General features: G+C 50.3%; 1 protein-coding gene across 1 annotated transcript in view; it reads left to right on the top strand.

Annotated features, from left to right (window-relative positions):
* IPO5 (importin 5) overlaps nucleotides 1-16,580 on the top strand; it is a 115,651-nt gene that overhangs the window by 71,237 nt on the left and 27,834 nt on the right.

The raw sequence follows: 16,580 nt of genomic DNA, 5'->3' as shown, positions 1-16,580 counted from the left end.
CACCGCAGGCTGCCCTGCTCCGTAGGGGGGGATAGAGAGAGGCGGCAGAAAAAAACCTCATACCGGCAGCCAAAAACCGTGGGGCACCGGGACGTGGTTAGTAGTGATCAGCCACCTAAGCGGCAAGCCACCAGGCACCATCAGGTCAAGAAGTCCTCTCAATATAACCCTCAAGTCCACAAGCACCATTAGATGCCCTGTGTGGGGAGAAGGGAAGTCAGGGAGGAGCAGCATGACCTCAAACAGAAGAGGAATCAAGTCCACGATTACCACAAACACAACGACCCATTACTCAGGAACCCTATCTCCTCAACCAACTGGGCAAGAGCCCACGGACCCCGGCCGATGGGGTAGGAAAAAGAAGAGCCCAGTGGCCAGATGACGGATCCAGGGGGGCAAGGGGACCCTCATGCACAGTATGTGGACTCCTAGGCCAGACAAATGGAGTGGCCGCTAAGGCAGCAGAGACGGACCCCTCAGGGAAAGAAAGGCGCACCACCGCGACAGAACGAGACCTCAGGCTGGGTTAGGGAGGAGCACCATGGCAGGGCGATAAGAGATCCCTGGCAGGGAAGGGAAGAGGGCACCACATGGGACAGAGAAGACCGTGGCGGGTGGCGGGAGGGCCAGCCATGGCAGAGCCGAAGGGATCAGCGCTGGCAGGGAGGCGGCCACCCACCGCAAGACCTGGACACCCAGTCCAGGAAGACAACTTACACACAGCAGAGGAACGATATTAGACTTGGGTAGAGGAGCCACTCAGCAGCCATAGCAAAGCGGACCCGGCAGCAAGAGGCAGGGGGAGGATGGGCCAGAAATCGTGGCACAACGAAGGATCTAGACCACCTGACGGGGGGGGCAACAGCAGATAGCGAAACAAAAGACACCCATCAACCATCAGAAAGCAAGAGTAGCGGTAACTTATGAGAAGCCGCATCTCCAACATGAGCAACAATCAAAGGTTAGACAGACCTTGGCCCGGGGGAGCCCACACGTGTATGCGGTGACGGGGTGTGCACAACTCCCTAGCACACGATGATGACACACCCCGGTAAGGCCGCTGGGCAGACGAGACGCACTTCCGGGCTGGAGAGACAACAACCAGACCCGGCTGCTGGTGGAGTGAGGGCCGGCGCAGCACCAGCTGTGATCCGGAAGACCGTTCACCCTCCGCTGGCGGCTGGCATAACTGGAGGACTCGCGCAAGCGTCCAGCCCTGGGGCACTCCGACCGCCTTAAGCATAAGCCATAGGCACGTACCGCGACCCCTTCACAAGTTGGCACCAACCAGAACAGGCTCCACCGAGACACCACCCCCGATCTTGGTGGGACAGACGCATCACAAGCTTCCAGAAAAAAATCGCCACCCAACAGCAGGGGTGCCACCACCACATGAGCCAAAAAGTTAGAATTGTCAGCAACTCTTACAACACAGCACACCTTAGGCAACAGCACCTCCGGACTGGAACGAACGCGCCTAACCACCAGGGCCACATGACAAATAAAAGATGAGCCACCGAGGCAACCGCAAGCAGCCCACACCGGCCAGCCCCCCACTGAGGAGCACGTGCCCATAGCTCTCACTGGCCCACTTGGGTCCAACAGACATCGAATCCCACCATCCACCGCAAGAGCTAGCCGGCAGGGGGTAAGACGGGTGGTATTTTTCATAACAAAGGCGTCGGGCGAAGGGTAGAGCGCCTCCTAGTCTCGTCAAAGACAGTCGCCCCTACCACACGCGTGGATGATGAGAGCGGTCGAAGCACTGCATGAAGTCGGAGAGTTAGCTATGATCCGTACATGATCGCAAGGCGAGGAAAAACGTAATTCTTAATGCGACAGCCCTGGAATACTCCATTCCCAACAGGACCCACAACCCTGAGCCCCGAGTCAAGACCGGTTCACAACACAGTATTCGATGACCTTGTGGTGTCGCAAGCCTAGCTCTTTGCGTGTCACACAAGCCGCCTTGAACCGACGAGCGCAGGAAAAGCACAGTGAGCCCAGGGGAGGAAGGACAAGCGAATAGGCTGGCCTGGGAGGGTCACACCCTACTCGCCCCCAACCACCCATCGACATCCAACGCGCCAGCAAAACACCACCACAATTCATGTTCGGACCAACATTATACAAAGGACGCAAGTAAGAAAGAGGAATACAAATGATTACATGTCATCTGGCACTGGCATTTACTCACCTACGCCCAGAACACTCCTCGTACATCCCCGCAAGTGCCAGCCCTCCGCTGCCCTAGCACCCAGGTCTTTGCGGGCGATTACCTCTCACACTGCCCAGGGCTGGCCCTTTTTTCGGGAGGCAGTGCCTTGGCTACGAAACCAGGATGCGCTTCCCATGTCCTCTGGCGCACGTTTGGCACGAATGGCAATGCCTGAAGCCTGTTGGAGAGGCCGCGGTCATGAACGCCGTGCACACGGCTCAGCCATTAAGCAGGGACTACGGTTCGAGACGCCCGCGCCCCTTCGGTCGGCCCTGAGGGCCGCCAACCACCCCGCGCGGCCAGACTGGGGAGGGGTAAGCAGAGAGATCTTCCTTGCGCTATAGGTGTCCACCAGAGAGCCCAAAAGACTAGGCTACCTAACAGGCGTAAGTAAGGTTTGAGTGACACACGGAGAGGAGCAACGCTCAGCCAGACCTGGGTACCCTAAAAGCTTGAGAGATGCCTGGGGAAGCTGTGTGTGTGTTGTGTGTGCGCGCACGGCGCGCGCTACATCAGCACAAAATGTGGGGGGGGCGTGACATAGGCACCAGCATAGTGAAATCGTTGCAACGGGCAAGCGGCCAGTGTGTGCACTAAATGAAATGCAGCACTGCCGTCACCGACAGCCGGTGAGCACCCCAGATGTTGTTATTGGAGAGCTGGAGCTAAGACTTGAAAGCCAGTGAGGCCTTAGGGCTTGTCACTATGACCACCAATTCACTGCGACAGGAGGCAGGGCGTGAACGCTGAGGTGCCTGAGCTCTGTCTCGTGGACACAACACAGCTGGTGTGGTGTAATCACATGTCACCCTGCGGCGGAGCCAGTGTGTCCCCATGGAACGGGTGTGGCCAGAGCTGTCCCTGGCTTGGTTCCCATGGAACACGCCTTTTGATGTAAGGACCCACTAGCCTAAAGCGCTGAGTGCAGCCTACCCCATCAGTCCAGCCCTGGCATGTTAATGGGCAAACCCCCTGACTGGGTGACAGACACCCAGACTGGGGTAATGGCCAACGGGGGGGCCTGCACCTTGGCGAGCAGGTCACAGCTTTTCAGCACCTCTAACTGTGTATAGACCGCCACCAAACCAAGCCAGGGGCAGCTGCTGACAACTTCCAGCAGCAGAGGCAGCGACCCCCTCCCGCTGGCGCCGCTCAGCCATGCACTGCTTTTCCTCTGGAGGAGAGTTCGCGAGTAATCGCGTCGAGTCGGTGGCAAGGGGCCTCCCACTGCATGCTGGTCTGCCTCGCAAATGACCTATGACCACGGCTCGTACCTGGCAGTCTGTCTAGGGGAAGCAGCGCAGGGTGAGGCTGTGCAGAAAGGGGGGCAGTGAGGCAAGCAGCCATGTTGCCGGCGCATCTGGCCCCGACCACACTTCTGGCAGGGACAAGCACGCACTGGCCCCACATGCCGGGAAGTGCGTCGTTGCAGCGTCAGGGTTAAGTCTAAGAGTAGAGCCTGTCTTACGCCGCGTCGCTGTGCGTCCACCGGCCACCGGAAAAAAGTAGTGGGGCCAGACGAGCTAGCGATGGAAGCGTAGGAGGCATAGTGCTCAGAGCCCCTTCTGGTGGGCCAGGGGGGCCTGCACCACTCGGGCCTACTCAGGCCGTTCTGGGAGCCCCCGCGCGGCTCACAAGCACGCCGGGAATTGCTGCACAGCGAACGCCTGAAGAGACAGCACACTTCTTACACACGCCATCCACTCCTGCATGAGCCACACACCTCCGCCGGTCCCTGAATCGTCCCTCCAGCACACCCAAGCCCCAACACCTGTACCCATGGGATAACCACGTCTGAGCCTGCCCGCCCTACACACACAACAAGGCGCGTCGGAGCCTGCCCCCCGCCACTCCCTGGAACACCAGCAAAATTAGAGCTCGGCCCTGCATCCCTTAAGAGCGTTGCAATCGGGGACCAACACACCTCCAACCACCGGCACTAGCGCCCTCCCCTTCGCGGAATTGCCGGGAACTCGCACACTACGCTATGCCCCGCTTCGAGGATGCGTCCTGGCATGCCTGGAGCCAGTTCCACTGACCCCTCGCAACCAGCCCCAAGCCCCGAGGCCGGATCACCTGCGTGTAACACTCAGCGTTCGAGAACTGGCTAGCCATGCCACCCCCCAGCATTCAGACACCTGCCTGAGCTGCCTGGTCTCAACACAACACCCCACCCAGGCTCAGCAAGAGTAGAGAATAGGCGAGGGGCACTAGACAACAGGCTCAGGAGAAACACACGAGGAGGACACTAAATAACATGCGCGCGAGCGCGATCTACAGATTAGCGTATAGCTCGTCCACAGACAGGTGGAAGGAAATCCAAGAAGGGGAGAGAGCTTGCGAGGGGAACTGATCGGGGAGTAGATCTGGTGCCAGCATTACCGCACAGAGAAGTGGGATGGCTTATGAGAAGGAGTAGGACAAAGTTCACAGCGAGGAACCCCTAGCGGAGCGAGGGTGAGGTACAGGAGCGTCAGCCTCTCACCAGATCTCTTCAAACAGCAAAGGGAGTAGACCAGGGGATCTTAGATTCTCTACGGTGTAGTTAGGGTGAATCGTGCGAGAACCATCTCTCACGTGAGACTATTGACCGGTGCAGGCGAAGGAAGTAACGACAGGGTAGAGGAGCCCATGCCACATTCGAGGGAGGTGGTCGGACATAGATATGCCAGTTGAGAGATCGAGCGCATGTATAAATCTCTCACAGATATGAGAGACGGAAGTGATGAGAATTTAGAAGGTGGAGGTCCCTGCTCAGTGGGGATCTTGTTGTGAGTGCGTACCACAGAGAACATGACTCACTATGAATTACCCAAAAGAACGGAAGTATAAACGGGTGTCGTGGCCTAGGGTGGCAGTGTAGGAAATCGAGGTATACTACTATTTGTTAGTTGTCAGTCCAGGTGGACAAGTAAGAGCCAAGGTGGCCAGACTATGACACAGTGGGAGGTTAGGGGCAATAATTTACTGAGTGGGAAGGAGTCGATAGAAAGCACTAAGACAGAAGCTGCCACTCCAGGCAAGGAGGAACGTTACAGAGAGGTGGAGGCCTTGGACCATAGCGTCCTGGGAGAGGGCAACAATGGCGGGATACACAGGGATACACTACTGCACTCACAAGACAGCTCCCAAGCAATAGAAGTAGAGCGAAAGCACAGGGGCGTGCCTACTCGTGTTTGGGTGAAGATATAGTGAGCCACACAGGAGTCATTCTAGCATGATGGCATGCCAGCGTAAAGGAGGGGAGTAGACACGTGTGTCCATGCCGTTTGGGTCAGCAAGGAGGGATGGGAATCGGTAAACATTTATCATGCACGATTTGCTTCCTCTACTTCCTGTCAAAAAACTAGGACATCGCAGGAGATTATAGATGAAAGCTGGTATGCTAAACCAACTAAATGCACGATGTGGGGGACGCGAAGGAGGATGACAACGTCCATGTTAATGATGATCACTCAGATGTATATCCCCTCCGGTATTGGAATAAAATGCCAGTGAGTGTTTTGGGGAGGGTGGTGTCGTATTTAAGGAAAAGGGCGGGTGGGGAGAATAGGTGATCCTAGAGCTATTCCAAAATTATGTATATCCTGACTTAGTGCACATTTTTGTTTGCAAACATTTGTAATTGCAAAAGTGGTAACAAACGCATTCACTTAGCAATATTTTTTGCTCTTAAATAAGCCAATGTATATCCAGTAATAAACTGACTTGTACACAATAACTGGATTTTATAAAAGATGATGCAGCTACATAATGTCTAAAAGCAGATTGAGAGCCCTCTGCTTTGTATGTCTGGAGAAATTTGTACAGAAACATGTAATAGAGGCCAGATAAAATAGGAATGAAGAATAACCTATGGCGTTCGCACGACTGGGGAGGAGAAGGGGAAGGAGAGAGCTACACATATGGAGATGTACTAGACGTGTTAAGAGACAAGAGTTGGGAGATGAATCTTCAATGTACTTAGTCCTATGGTGAGCTTGATGTCCGTTGAATTGGCACCATCGCATTACTAACCAGAGTCCCAGCAACGGTAAGCTGCAAATGTGTAATGATAATGAAGAGAGAGTTGCCTAGCTCCACAGCTGAAACAAGTTTCATGTGACTGAAAAATACTATCGATGTGGCGTAGGATAGCTGGGACCACAACAGAGTCTCAGGCACGCAGTGTATAAGGGTATTTAGAAGAGTTGGGGTTCTCATAGGTGCCTGCGGTGAGAGGTAAGGGGGAACAGAGAGAGAGTAAGTGTCTGTAGGATAGGGCGCGAGAAGGAGTGAGTTATTGAGTGAGTGTTGTGCGATATATTCTGTCAGCTTCTCAATATCGGGTGGTCATAGGAACTGAGGGACAGACCATCTGCAATTGGAAATGGAACATCGATACATCATAGGAGTTCTTTAGATTACACCACAAAATGTGGATACTGGAGGACAAACAAAGGAAGTGGAAGCGAATGAAGACAGGTGGTCTCTGTCACGTGAATGGGCGAGTCTAGATAGACTATTATTTGCATACGAGCGGGTGCCCACTTTAATACAATTCGGAGGTCCAAGTTGAATGATAATTTACATATGCATTATTAAATTCAGAGATTCTCCATCCTTAATACTGCCCTCAAGGCAGAAAGCGGCTAATGATAAAAAGGACAAGTCGCCCTCTATAAACTGACATTCTGATCTAATACAGTAATTAGAGGCGAGAATGAGGACTCTGACCGCGTGTTGGGAGGAGAGAGGAAGGTTAATGGGGAATAGTCACAGAATGCACGCAAGTCTCTTCGTTGAGGCGCACCCAGGAGAGATCATATTGAGAGAGTAGAGTTGGGGGCGCGCATGGAACCCTTGCGTGTGTCTGGGTAGAGAGGATCCTGTATGGTTTGGAACGGTCTACGGGTCGAGACAGAGGGTATATTGTCCTTGGCAATAGCGCTGTTAAGTAGATGAATTCTTGCTGAGCACTGAGCGAGTTGAGAGTTGAGGTGGCGCGATTGAGCGGGGATTAAAATTGGGCCCAGTAATTGTAATCTTGTATTCCTTATCCTTTGCCTACGGAAATGCGTAGGCATGACACTTGAATCGCGTTTCAAATTCGAGAACCACAAGCCCTAGTGCAATCATATGACTAACTGCAAAGACGGAGGGCCCTGCGATGCTTTCCGTTGCTAGTATTGGAGTGAGCCTAGTATAAATTGGTGACGTTAATGGCATGAACTCGTTTATCTTTCACATACAGCTTGGATGGTAATAATGTATAGTTGGTCACGCAGACACTATGCTATGGTATTCTCTCAAGGGATGCCTCGTTATTAGAGATGTTACTTAAGATATAAGGTGATACCGGGAAATTAAGTAGTAGCTGCAAATGGTAAAAAGATGCATGCTCTGGCTAACAAAGCAAAGTTAAAAGATTGTTTGCCAGTAAGAACTTATTGGAATTCGCACCTTAAGGGATTTAGTATTTCCATGAGATTTTGGCTATTATCTTATTTTCAGGACTTCCTTTGTAATAAACTCAATTATCTCGTGATAGCTGATGGTTGGTCCAGAACGTATGTTCTTGGAACTATGGCTGTGTGAGGAATTACACACTAGAATGATTTGCATCAGAACTTAAGTCCATCACAGAGTGAGGAAGAGCAGCTGTTGCCAGCACTATGTATATAATTGGGTGAGCATCTTAAGCGCCGCAGAGTTAGACCTAGGGGAGAGATTGGAAATCAGGTGGGAGATCCTGATAAAGTGCAAGGATGGCTATGTGTTAGAGAGGAAAACGACCAAGAATGGAAATGCCACAAATAGAAGTAGAAAGGTAGGGGCAGGGCCAGAGCCAAGTAGGCTGCAGGCAGTCGGGGAAGAAGTCTCGGAAGGGCGGAAAATGAAGGGCCTACTACGACAGTTCCCGAGGAAAAGAGGAGATGCAGGCGGGCTGACCAGCGGGCGAAGAAGGAGACGGAATGAATTGGTAAATGAGGTGAGGGAACGAACAAGCTAGAGTCCAAAGCAACCAGAACAAGATAGGGTAGGATCACATGAACGTAAGTGGGTGAACACTGACCCGGCATAACCGGAGATGAAAGGGGAGACGGTGAACACCCAGTCATCAGGTCACGTGAGGAGCCACAGACTGGATGGAGATCACTGACGATTTGGGCGGAGTTGCTTAACAATCAGCACCAATGTCCTATATGAAAGGTAAAGGCAACGTGTTTAGTCCACAGTGTAATAATTAGTGAGGAGGCACCGGAAGGTCCATGGCAGGTAATACAAATGTATGACCATGGCGCCCATGACAAGGTAATTAGGACTGAGAAGTAGGGAGCCGGGAGGGTCGCAGCCGATGGGGATAAGATGAGGGGGGGGAACGGGGACTTACACCACTGAGTGTCTCCCAGGAGGACCGGAAAGGGAGGAAGTGAGAAGCCTGGGGGGGCTTCTTGTGTGGCGGCATGGTGAGAGGAGGGGGGGACGCCGAGGGAGCAAGATAGATGTTGCGCACCCAGCGAGGAAGGGTCAAAAGAGAGGGACTGGCGACCATGGGGGACCTGGACGGTAACTGGAAGACAACAGATGGAGCCCCCTGAGCCAGGTGAGGGGGTGATGGAGATGACGAGGGCCGCAGGCCTCCTGGACCTTTGTGAGTGCTGGAGCCAGCGCGCGAACGGGCGAGTCATACTCCCACACTCCCCACAGCAGACAGAGTTTGGATGGTGGGAAGGTGTTGGGGGCACCGGCTGAGGTGGGCAGGCTCTGGTGCGGACCTTACTAGCAGGGGCAGGGCTTCCAGAAGCAGCAACATTTTCCCTCTTCAGCTGCTAGGCGGGCATGAGCAGGTAGGCGCGGCCGCCGCACACTGCCTCGCCTCCTTGTGGAGTTAAATCGCGATCGCAGGGAGAACTGAGGGCAAGGCTCCCATTAACTGCTGTTCCCGGGAAGCAGAACCAAGATGTACGCCAGGAGTTGGGCGGCAAGAGGCATCAGGCGACATGGGCCGTCCATGAGCAGTGAGAGGCAAGGGGAGCCATAGAGAAACACACAGAAGTGCCAGGATAGAAAGGCAGGGCCTGCCGTAGAGGCAACGGGGATAGAGAGGTGGCACGGGCGTAAGACAGCAGCGCTCCACAATGGACGCTCAGAAGAGAGGGAGGGTCTGCCGGGCGAGCCAGGGGGAGTTGGAATTCACGGTGTATCGTATTACCAGCAGCCTAGAGCTCTGCCAGGACCTCACGGCACTGGTTGAGTAGAGTGCAGGGGCACCTGGCCATCTCACCTCCGTTCCGGAGCAGACGCGGGACAACGAGAGCGTCGTGCTGACAGGGGGCACTGAAGACAAAGCTCCAGGAGGAGGTAGAGTAAGGGGGGGCTGGCCGTGGGAGGAGGGCGAACGCGCGAAACTCTCGCACAACAAGCAGGGGTCCGGGCGCCTGCACGCAGGTAGGCACTGTGGATGGCACAGGGCTTCACGCTGAAAGGAGCGATGAGTGCCCTATGAGCCAGGATGCGGAGCGCATCGCCATGAGGGGAGGCATCGGAAAGCTGCGGAAACCAATGCTCGGAGGCATGCAGAAGCCTCCCACTCGAATCACAGACCTAACTGTCACAAAAAAAAACATTGAAGTTACGAGACCACTTCCCCAGCCTTATAATAATAAGGATAAGGATAGGGAAATCTAAGAGATAGCAAACATTAGGGAGGGAGGCGCCCGGCTATGGGAGCACTTGAGAGTACGAGTGGGGGAAAAAAGGCAGGGGTAGCAAGCAGAACCCAGACGCTGAGAGCGTTGCTGCATGCGACTCAGATGGAGATGGTTACCTTCCTCACATCTAACGTGAAACAGGATCTTCAGAGAGAGGCCAGTGACTACTCGGCTCCTAACCGAACGACTTTACTGAAATGAGGTAATTCAGAGTGAGAGTGATCTTTTCTAAGTTTGAGTGAATTATGCGAACAGTGCTGTATCATCCCTTACATCAATAATACTCCTATGAGATGGTGAAAATCTGGGCCTGACCCCAAAGAAAGTTCTTCTGGCTCATTTTTAATGTTCATTGCCAAAATACTAAAACCCTTTCATTGAATTTAAAATTGTGGCCTTCATCTAAAATACATTCATTCTCCCTATGGAATAACTACTTGATAAGACAATGTGTCCCTAAAAAAATTCTATTTATTCCTAAATACTTACATCTATTTCGTACATTGATAATATATGAAATCCCGCATAATAGAGCCAAGAATAAAACCAATGGATTTCAGGAAGGCGGATTTGGTAAGCTCAGAGAGCTGGTAAAGGTAAGGTAATGTGGAGAAATGGGAGAAGGTCCAAGAAGAGCAACAAGATGATAAAGCTAGAGAAATATGATCTAGAGGAGGCTGAAAGAAATGGTTTGTTTAGTTTGGAAAAGAGAACAGAACTGAGAGGGGACATAGCAGTTTTTAGGTATCTAAAAAGGTGTCCTAAGGAGAGAGGGAGAAAACTTGTTCGTTCTCCCAGATGGCTATCTAAGAACCAAAAAGCCTGACATGTCCAGGAAAATATGGATGTATGTTAACCCTACCTAAAGTGGTTTTTTAATAAAAAGATGGGCCTGAACTAGAAATGAGCTCCATTTCACAGGTGTGGGTCCCTGCCATGCCCTGGGGGTGTGCTAAGGTGACCAGATGTCCTGATTTTATAGGGACTGTCCCAAATTTGGGGTCTTTTTCTTATATAGGCTCCTATTATCCCCCCATCCTGATTTTTCACACTTGCTCTCTGGTCACCCTAGGGTGTGCACATATGTGGGTCCCAGCTGCTCCCTGCCCCCCTCATTGAAGCAGGTGTGCAGGGCACCAGTGGATATAGGGCTGGCTGCAAATGGAGCATGGGGCGGGGCTAGCTGGAGGCAGGGGGTGCAGGGCTGTCTGCGGGCAAGGCAGGAGGGTGTGGGGTTGGCTGGAGACGGGGAGGGGGGCTGGCTGTGGGCGGGGTGGTGGATACTCACGGGGAGAGCGGCTTGGAGCAGCCCAAGCAGCAGGACACAGCCCAGGCCCAGCAGAGCAGCCGGGGACCCACCAGGCAGCAGCGGGAGCCCCAGGGCCAGGGGAGCAGCAGCAGTAGCAACAGGACCAGGCAGCGGCCCGCATGGCTCATGCAGCACCCCTGGTGGCAGGAGGAGGAATTACATCACTTCCCGGCCGGAGCCCATCAAAGCTGCAGCGTCCCCTCACAGGGAAGTGGGTTAACAACTGGTTCTAAAACTGCTTAAAAATTTAACAACTGGTTTGCATGAACCAGGAGCTCACACTGGTTATAGTGGACTGCAAGCTAAATGTGAGTAAACAGTGTGATGCTTTTTTGCAAAAGCATCACATGATTCTGGGATATATTAACAGGTGTGTTGTGAACAAGACACAGTCATAAATGATCATAAGAGCGGCCATACTTGGTCAGACCAAAGGTCCATCTAGCCCAGGTTCCTGTCTTCCAACAGTGACCAATGCCAGGTGTCCCAAAGGGAGTGAACAAAGCAGGTAATCATCAAGTGATCCATCCCCTGTTGCCCATTCCCAGCTTCTGGCAGAGGCTAGGGACACCATCTCTGCCCATCCTGTCTGATAACCATTGATGGATGTATCCTCCATGAACTTACCTAGTTCTTTTTTTTGAACCCTTTTGTAGTCTTGGCCTGCACAATGTTCTCTGGCAAAGAGTTCCAGAGACTGACTGCATTGAGTGAAAAAATACTTCCTTTAGTTTGTTTTAAACCTGCTGCTTATTAATTTCATTTGGTGACTTAGTTCTTGTGTTATGAGGAGTAAATAATTATTTACTTTCTCCACACTAGTCATGATTTTATAGACTTCTATTGTATCCCCCCTTAGTAGTCTCTTTTCCAAGCTGAAAAGTCTCTTATTAATCTCTCCTCATACGGAAGCTGTTCCTACCCCTACTAATTTTTGTTGTCCTTTTCTGACCCTTTTCCAATTCCAAGATCTTTTTGAGATGGGGCGACCACATCTGCATGCAGTATTCCAGATGTGGGTGTACCATGGATTTATATAGAGGCAGTATGTTTTCTGTTTTATCTATCCCTTTCTTAATGATTCCCAACATTCTGTTTGCTTTTTTGTCTTCTGTTGCACATTGAGTGCATGTTTTCAGAGAACTATCCACAATGACTCCCAAGATCTTTCTTGAATGGTAACCATTAATTTACGCCCCATCATTTTATATGTGTAGTTGGGATTGTTTTCCAATGTTGATTACTTTTTATTTTCTAACATTGAATTTCATCTGCCATTTTGTTGCCCAGACACTCAGTTTTCAGAGATTCTTTTGTAGCTCTTCGCAGTCTGCCTGGACCTTTCCTATCTTGAGTAGTTTTATATCTGCAAATTTTGCCCCGTTAGTTTACCCCTTTTTCCAGATCATTTATGAATATGTTGTAATGGACTGGTCCCAGTATAGACCCCAGGGGGATACCATTATTCGCCGCTCTCCATTCTGAAAACTGACCATTTATTCCTACCCTTTGTTTTACTATCTCTTAACCGGTTACCAATCCATCAGAGGACCTTCTCTCTTATCTCATGACAGCTTACAAATAACATCAGCTCATAGGATAGGGGAAATTCAGGGCCTTATGGCTGATCTACCTTATACAGTGTTCCATAAAATTAAGGTGACTCTTTGGAAGGAACTTGGGGTGCAGCCTAAAATTGTTTCCAGTTTTCACTTAACTGGAAGATGAATCAACGGACTTTTCTTTCCCAAGACCTGCTTTGGAGGGAAGCTAAATTTTACACTATGGATGTAGTTTGGGCTCTTTCATGTGATCTGGATAGCACAAGACTCTTTAGGAGCTCCCCCAGACTGTAGCCTTTGCAGACAGTATTAAGGGTCAAGCTTTTTCCACCCAAAGGTTGTCTGCGTAAGTATCCAGCGGTTTTAGAATGTGGTAGCTAAGTTAAATCCACCCAGGCAGGTTAAAGCCTATTCCATCCAGGATCAGGCAACCTCCTTAAGAAGCATTCCTATTTCAGAAATTTGCAAGATGGCTATAGGGGATCAGTCCACACTTTTATCTAGCACTGTTACTTAATTGACACTTCAAGATCAGATGTCCTTTTTCGTAAAGCAGTGCTACAATTTTTGTTTAAATAGGACTCTCAGACCCACCTCATAATTCTGAAGTAACAGCTTCCTAGTCACCAGAAGAGGAATCCATGTTGAAAATCACTTGGAAGTAATNCCCAAGACCTGCTTTGGAGGGAAGCTAAATTTTACACTATGGATGTAGTTTGGGCTCTTTCATGTGATCTGGATAGCACAAGACTCTTTAGGAGCTCCCCCAGACTGTAGCCTTTGCAGACAGTATTAAGGGTCAAGCTTTTTCCACCCAAAGGTTGTCTGCGTAAGTATCCAGCGGTTTTAGAATGTGGTAGCTAAGTTAAATCCACCCAGGCAGGTTAAAGCCTATTCCATCCAGGATCAGGCAACCTCCTTAAGAAGCATTCCTATTTCAGAAATTTGCAAGATGGCTATAGGGGATCAGTCCACACTTTTATCTAGCACTGTTACTTAATTGACACTTCAAGATCAGATGTCCTTTTTCGTAAAGCAGTGCTACAATTTTTGTTTAAATAGGACTCTCAGACCCACCTCATAATTCTGAAGTAACAGCTTCCTAGTCACCAGAAGAGGAATCCATGTTGAAAATCACTTGGAAGTAATGTTTGATGGTCTTCAGTAACTGACACTTCAAGATGTGTTGTCCAGATAGATTCCGCAACTCACCCTACTTATCTGCTTCTACAGAATATTATAGCTACAGTATGCTGTACTACTGGCAATGGAACTGAGGAATTGTTGGACCTGCACCGTTTTTATGTTCTGTTGGGGGGAGGGGCATGCCTCCTCCCCCCAAGGTGCAGGCACAGTCCCAACAGACACTGATAGCTAAAAACAATTTGTCATATGCCTGGGGTGCATGTGCACCAGAAGTGGAATTCACGTGAACAGTTACTGAAGATGACTGTTCATTCTTTGACTAATTGTTCCCATGTGTGCTCCAGTTCAGGGCATGCATTTGCCCATGCGCTTTTGTGGGAGATTTTGTCAGCAGCATCCGTGGGTCTGCTCCTTCACCCTACACATTCTTGTACTCTGAAGGAAGGGAATATAGGGAAAAGTGGACCCACTGCCACTCCCGATTCCTGCTCAACTGCTTGTGGCTCAAGATGGAGCGTTGGGTGTCACTTAGCTATGTGAGTAACTTGCTATTTTTTTCTTACTCTTTTTAATATTTTCTTTCTAGTTTTAGCACAATTTGTGCTGCGGGGAGGGGTCCCCTTCTCTTTTTTTCCCCCCAATTTGTACCTATCATTCAACATAACTTGTTAGGAAACTCATTCAGCATAGCCTTCCATCTGTAGCCTTTCCTAACCAGTTATGCCCAAGACTCCAGCTTTCAAGCACTGTCAGACCTGCTCACAGTTTTCTCCTGCAGCAACAAACATTCTAGCTGCCTCTGCTGTCTTGGAGAGACTCACGCCCCTTTCAAATGTAAGATCTGTACTGCATTCAAAGGCAGATTTAAACTGAGGAGGCTAGAGTAAAACTCCTTATAAAACCTTCTTTGAGATCTGCAGGATCTGAGGTGCCCTCCCACCCCATCCTATCCTGGTACATCAACTTCAGCTGCTCAAAGCACCACAGTGACCATGGGGGCCCTTCAGAGTCTTCGAGACCACCAAAAAAAGACCCTATTCTCCAGAACAAAAAAAAAGAGGGGGAAGTCACCTTCTCAGATTCCATCTAAAGATACCTCACATCGTGGTATGAGTACTGTATCTTCTATCCTCCTCTGGTACAAAGACCCCAGCACAGGTTCAAGAGAGTTCTGAGTACCAAGCAGTCAGCCAGCCATCAAACAGGAGCATCATCGGTACTGGACTCAGTGCCTCTGAAGCACAAGAACTCCTTTAACACCTAGGTGCCCAAATCTTCAGTACAGTCTCTGGTACTTCCCAGTGTGCTGACTCCTGAGGAACGCTATCCAGATCCATGGTACCATCTAGGTTCCTCTCCCATGAAAATGTTTGGTTCTCAGAGTCTGAATCCCTTCTCAGGTTATTGGTCCCTCACTGGCTCCCAGTACCAACACAACCACTGGTACCAACACCTTGCCCTTCTGATGGTTCATGCACTGATTGTTAGGTATCACTTCAGGGTTCCTCCAACTACCTTTCCTCTTTTGGGGTATGTCCTGAGGAAGACGCTCCCAACAGGAGATACACTTGGCAACACTGGCAGGAATGATCTTGTAGTACTACCCTCTTTTTCTTACATCTAACCACAGTGGACTTATTGGAAACCATGAGCCTCCTATGTGAGAAGTTTTAAAGGATACTCTCATGTAAGAGAGCACATTAGGGAACAGCAACCACCAACACCAGGTCTTATCCCACAGAGGGATTCTCCAGAGGATCAGAAGCCAGTTGCAGAAGTGGCCAACGCCTCCTTCCCACAGATCTTCCTTGTCACTAGACAACTATCTCCCCTTCCTGCTGCCTTCCAGTGCAGATGATTTCAGGGCCTTCCAGGAATTTATTAAAAGGATTGCAGAGGCCTTACAAATCTTGCTAGAAGAGATACAGGAACATCAGCATTTCTTTCAGGACATTCTCCAAGGCAAAATCACCTTGCCCATCAACAACTGTCACCAGCCCATGTGGTGTGATAAACTCCAGTTACCATATCACCCACTTGTAAGAGGACTGATTGAAAAGATGCTGTATTCACCCCCAAGGGCTCAAAGTACTTTCTTTCACTGAAGCCCCACCTATTTGGTTATTGATGTTGTTAACAAAAGGAACAGACAATACCACTGTCTAGATCAATGCCATCTGACAAGAGCTGAGAGGGCTAGTCCCTTTTAGCTGAAAGAGTTACCCCTCTGCCACTTGGCAATTCAGAGTAGCCAGCTACCAAGCCCTGATGGCAAAATATGATTTCCCAAAATATTCTAAGTTCTTGCATTTTATTGAACTTTTGCCATAGGACTAGGAGGAGTAGTTTCAAACCCCCATCACAGATGATTGCCAAGGCCTCACTCAGTGCTGCCAACGCAGCTATGCACTATATGGCTACTGCTATAGTCATGTGTTGAGTTTTTGGTTCCAATCCTCCAGCCTACTCCAAAAAGTACAAAACACTGGAGAATCTTCTCTTCTGGGTCTTAAGCTGTTTACTAACATTGCAGACTGGTCCCTCCATTCACAAAGACTTCTGGGCATCATTGCAATCCCTCAGCGTCTACGCACCTGCAGCAAAAAGAAAATCCAGCATGCTGGAAATGCAGCTCCATAGGCTTGCCCAGT

Source organism: Chelonoidis abingdonii, chromosome 1, assembly GCF_003597395.2.
Source record: "Chelonoidis abingdonii isolate Lonesome George chromosome 1, CheloAbing_2.0, whole genome shotgun sequence".
Classification (NCBI taxonomy): domain Eukaryota; kingdom Metazoa; phylum Chordata; order Testudines; family Testudinidae; genus Chelonoidis; species Chelonoidis abingdonii.
This window is presented reverse-complemented; position numbering and strand designations above follow the sequence as displayed.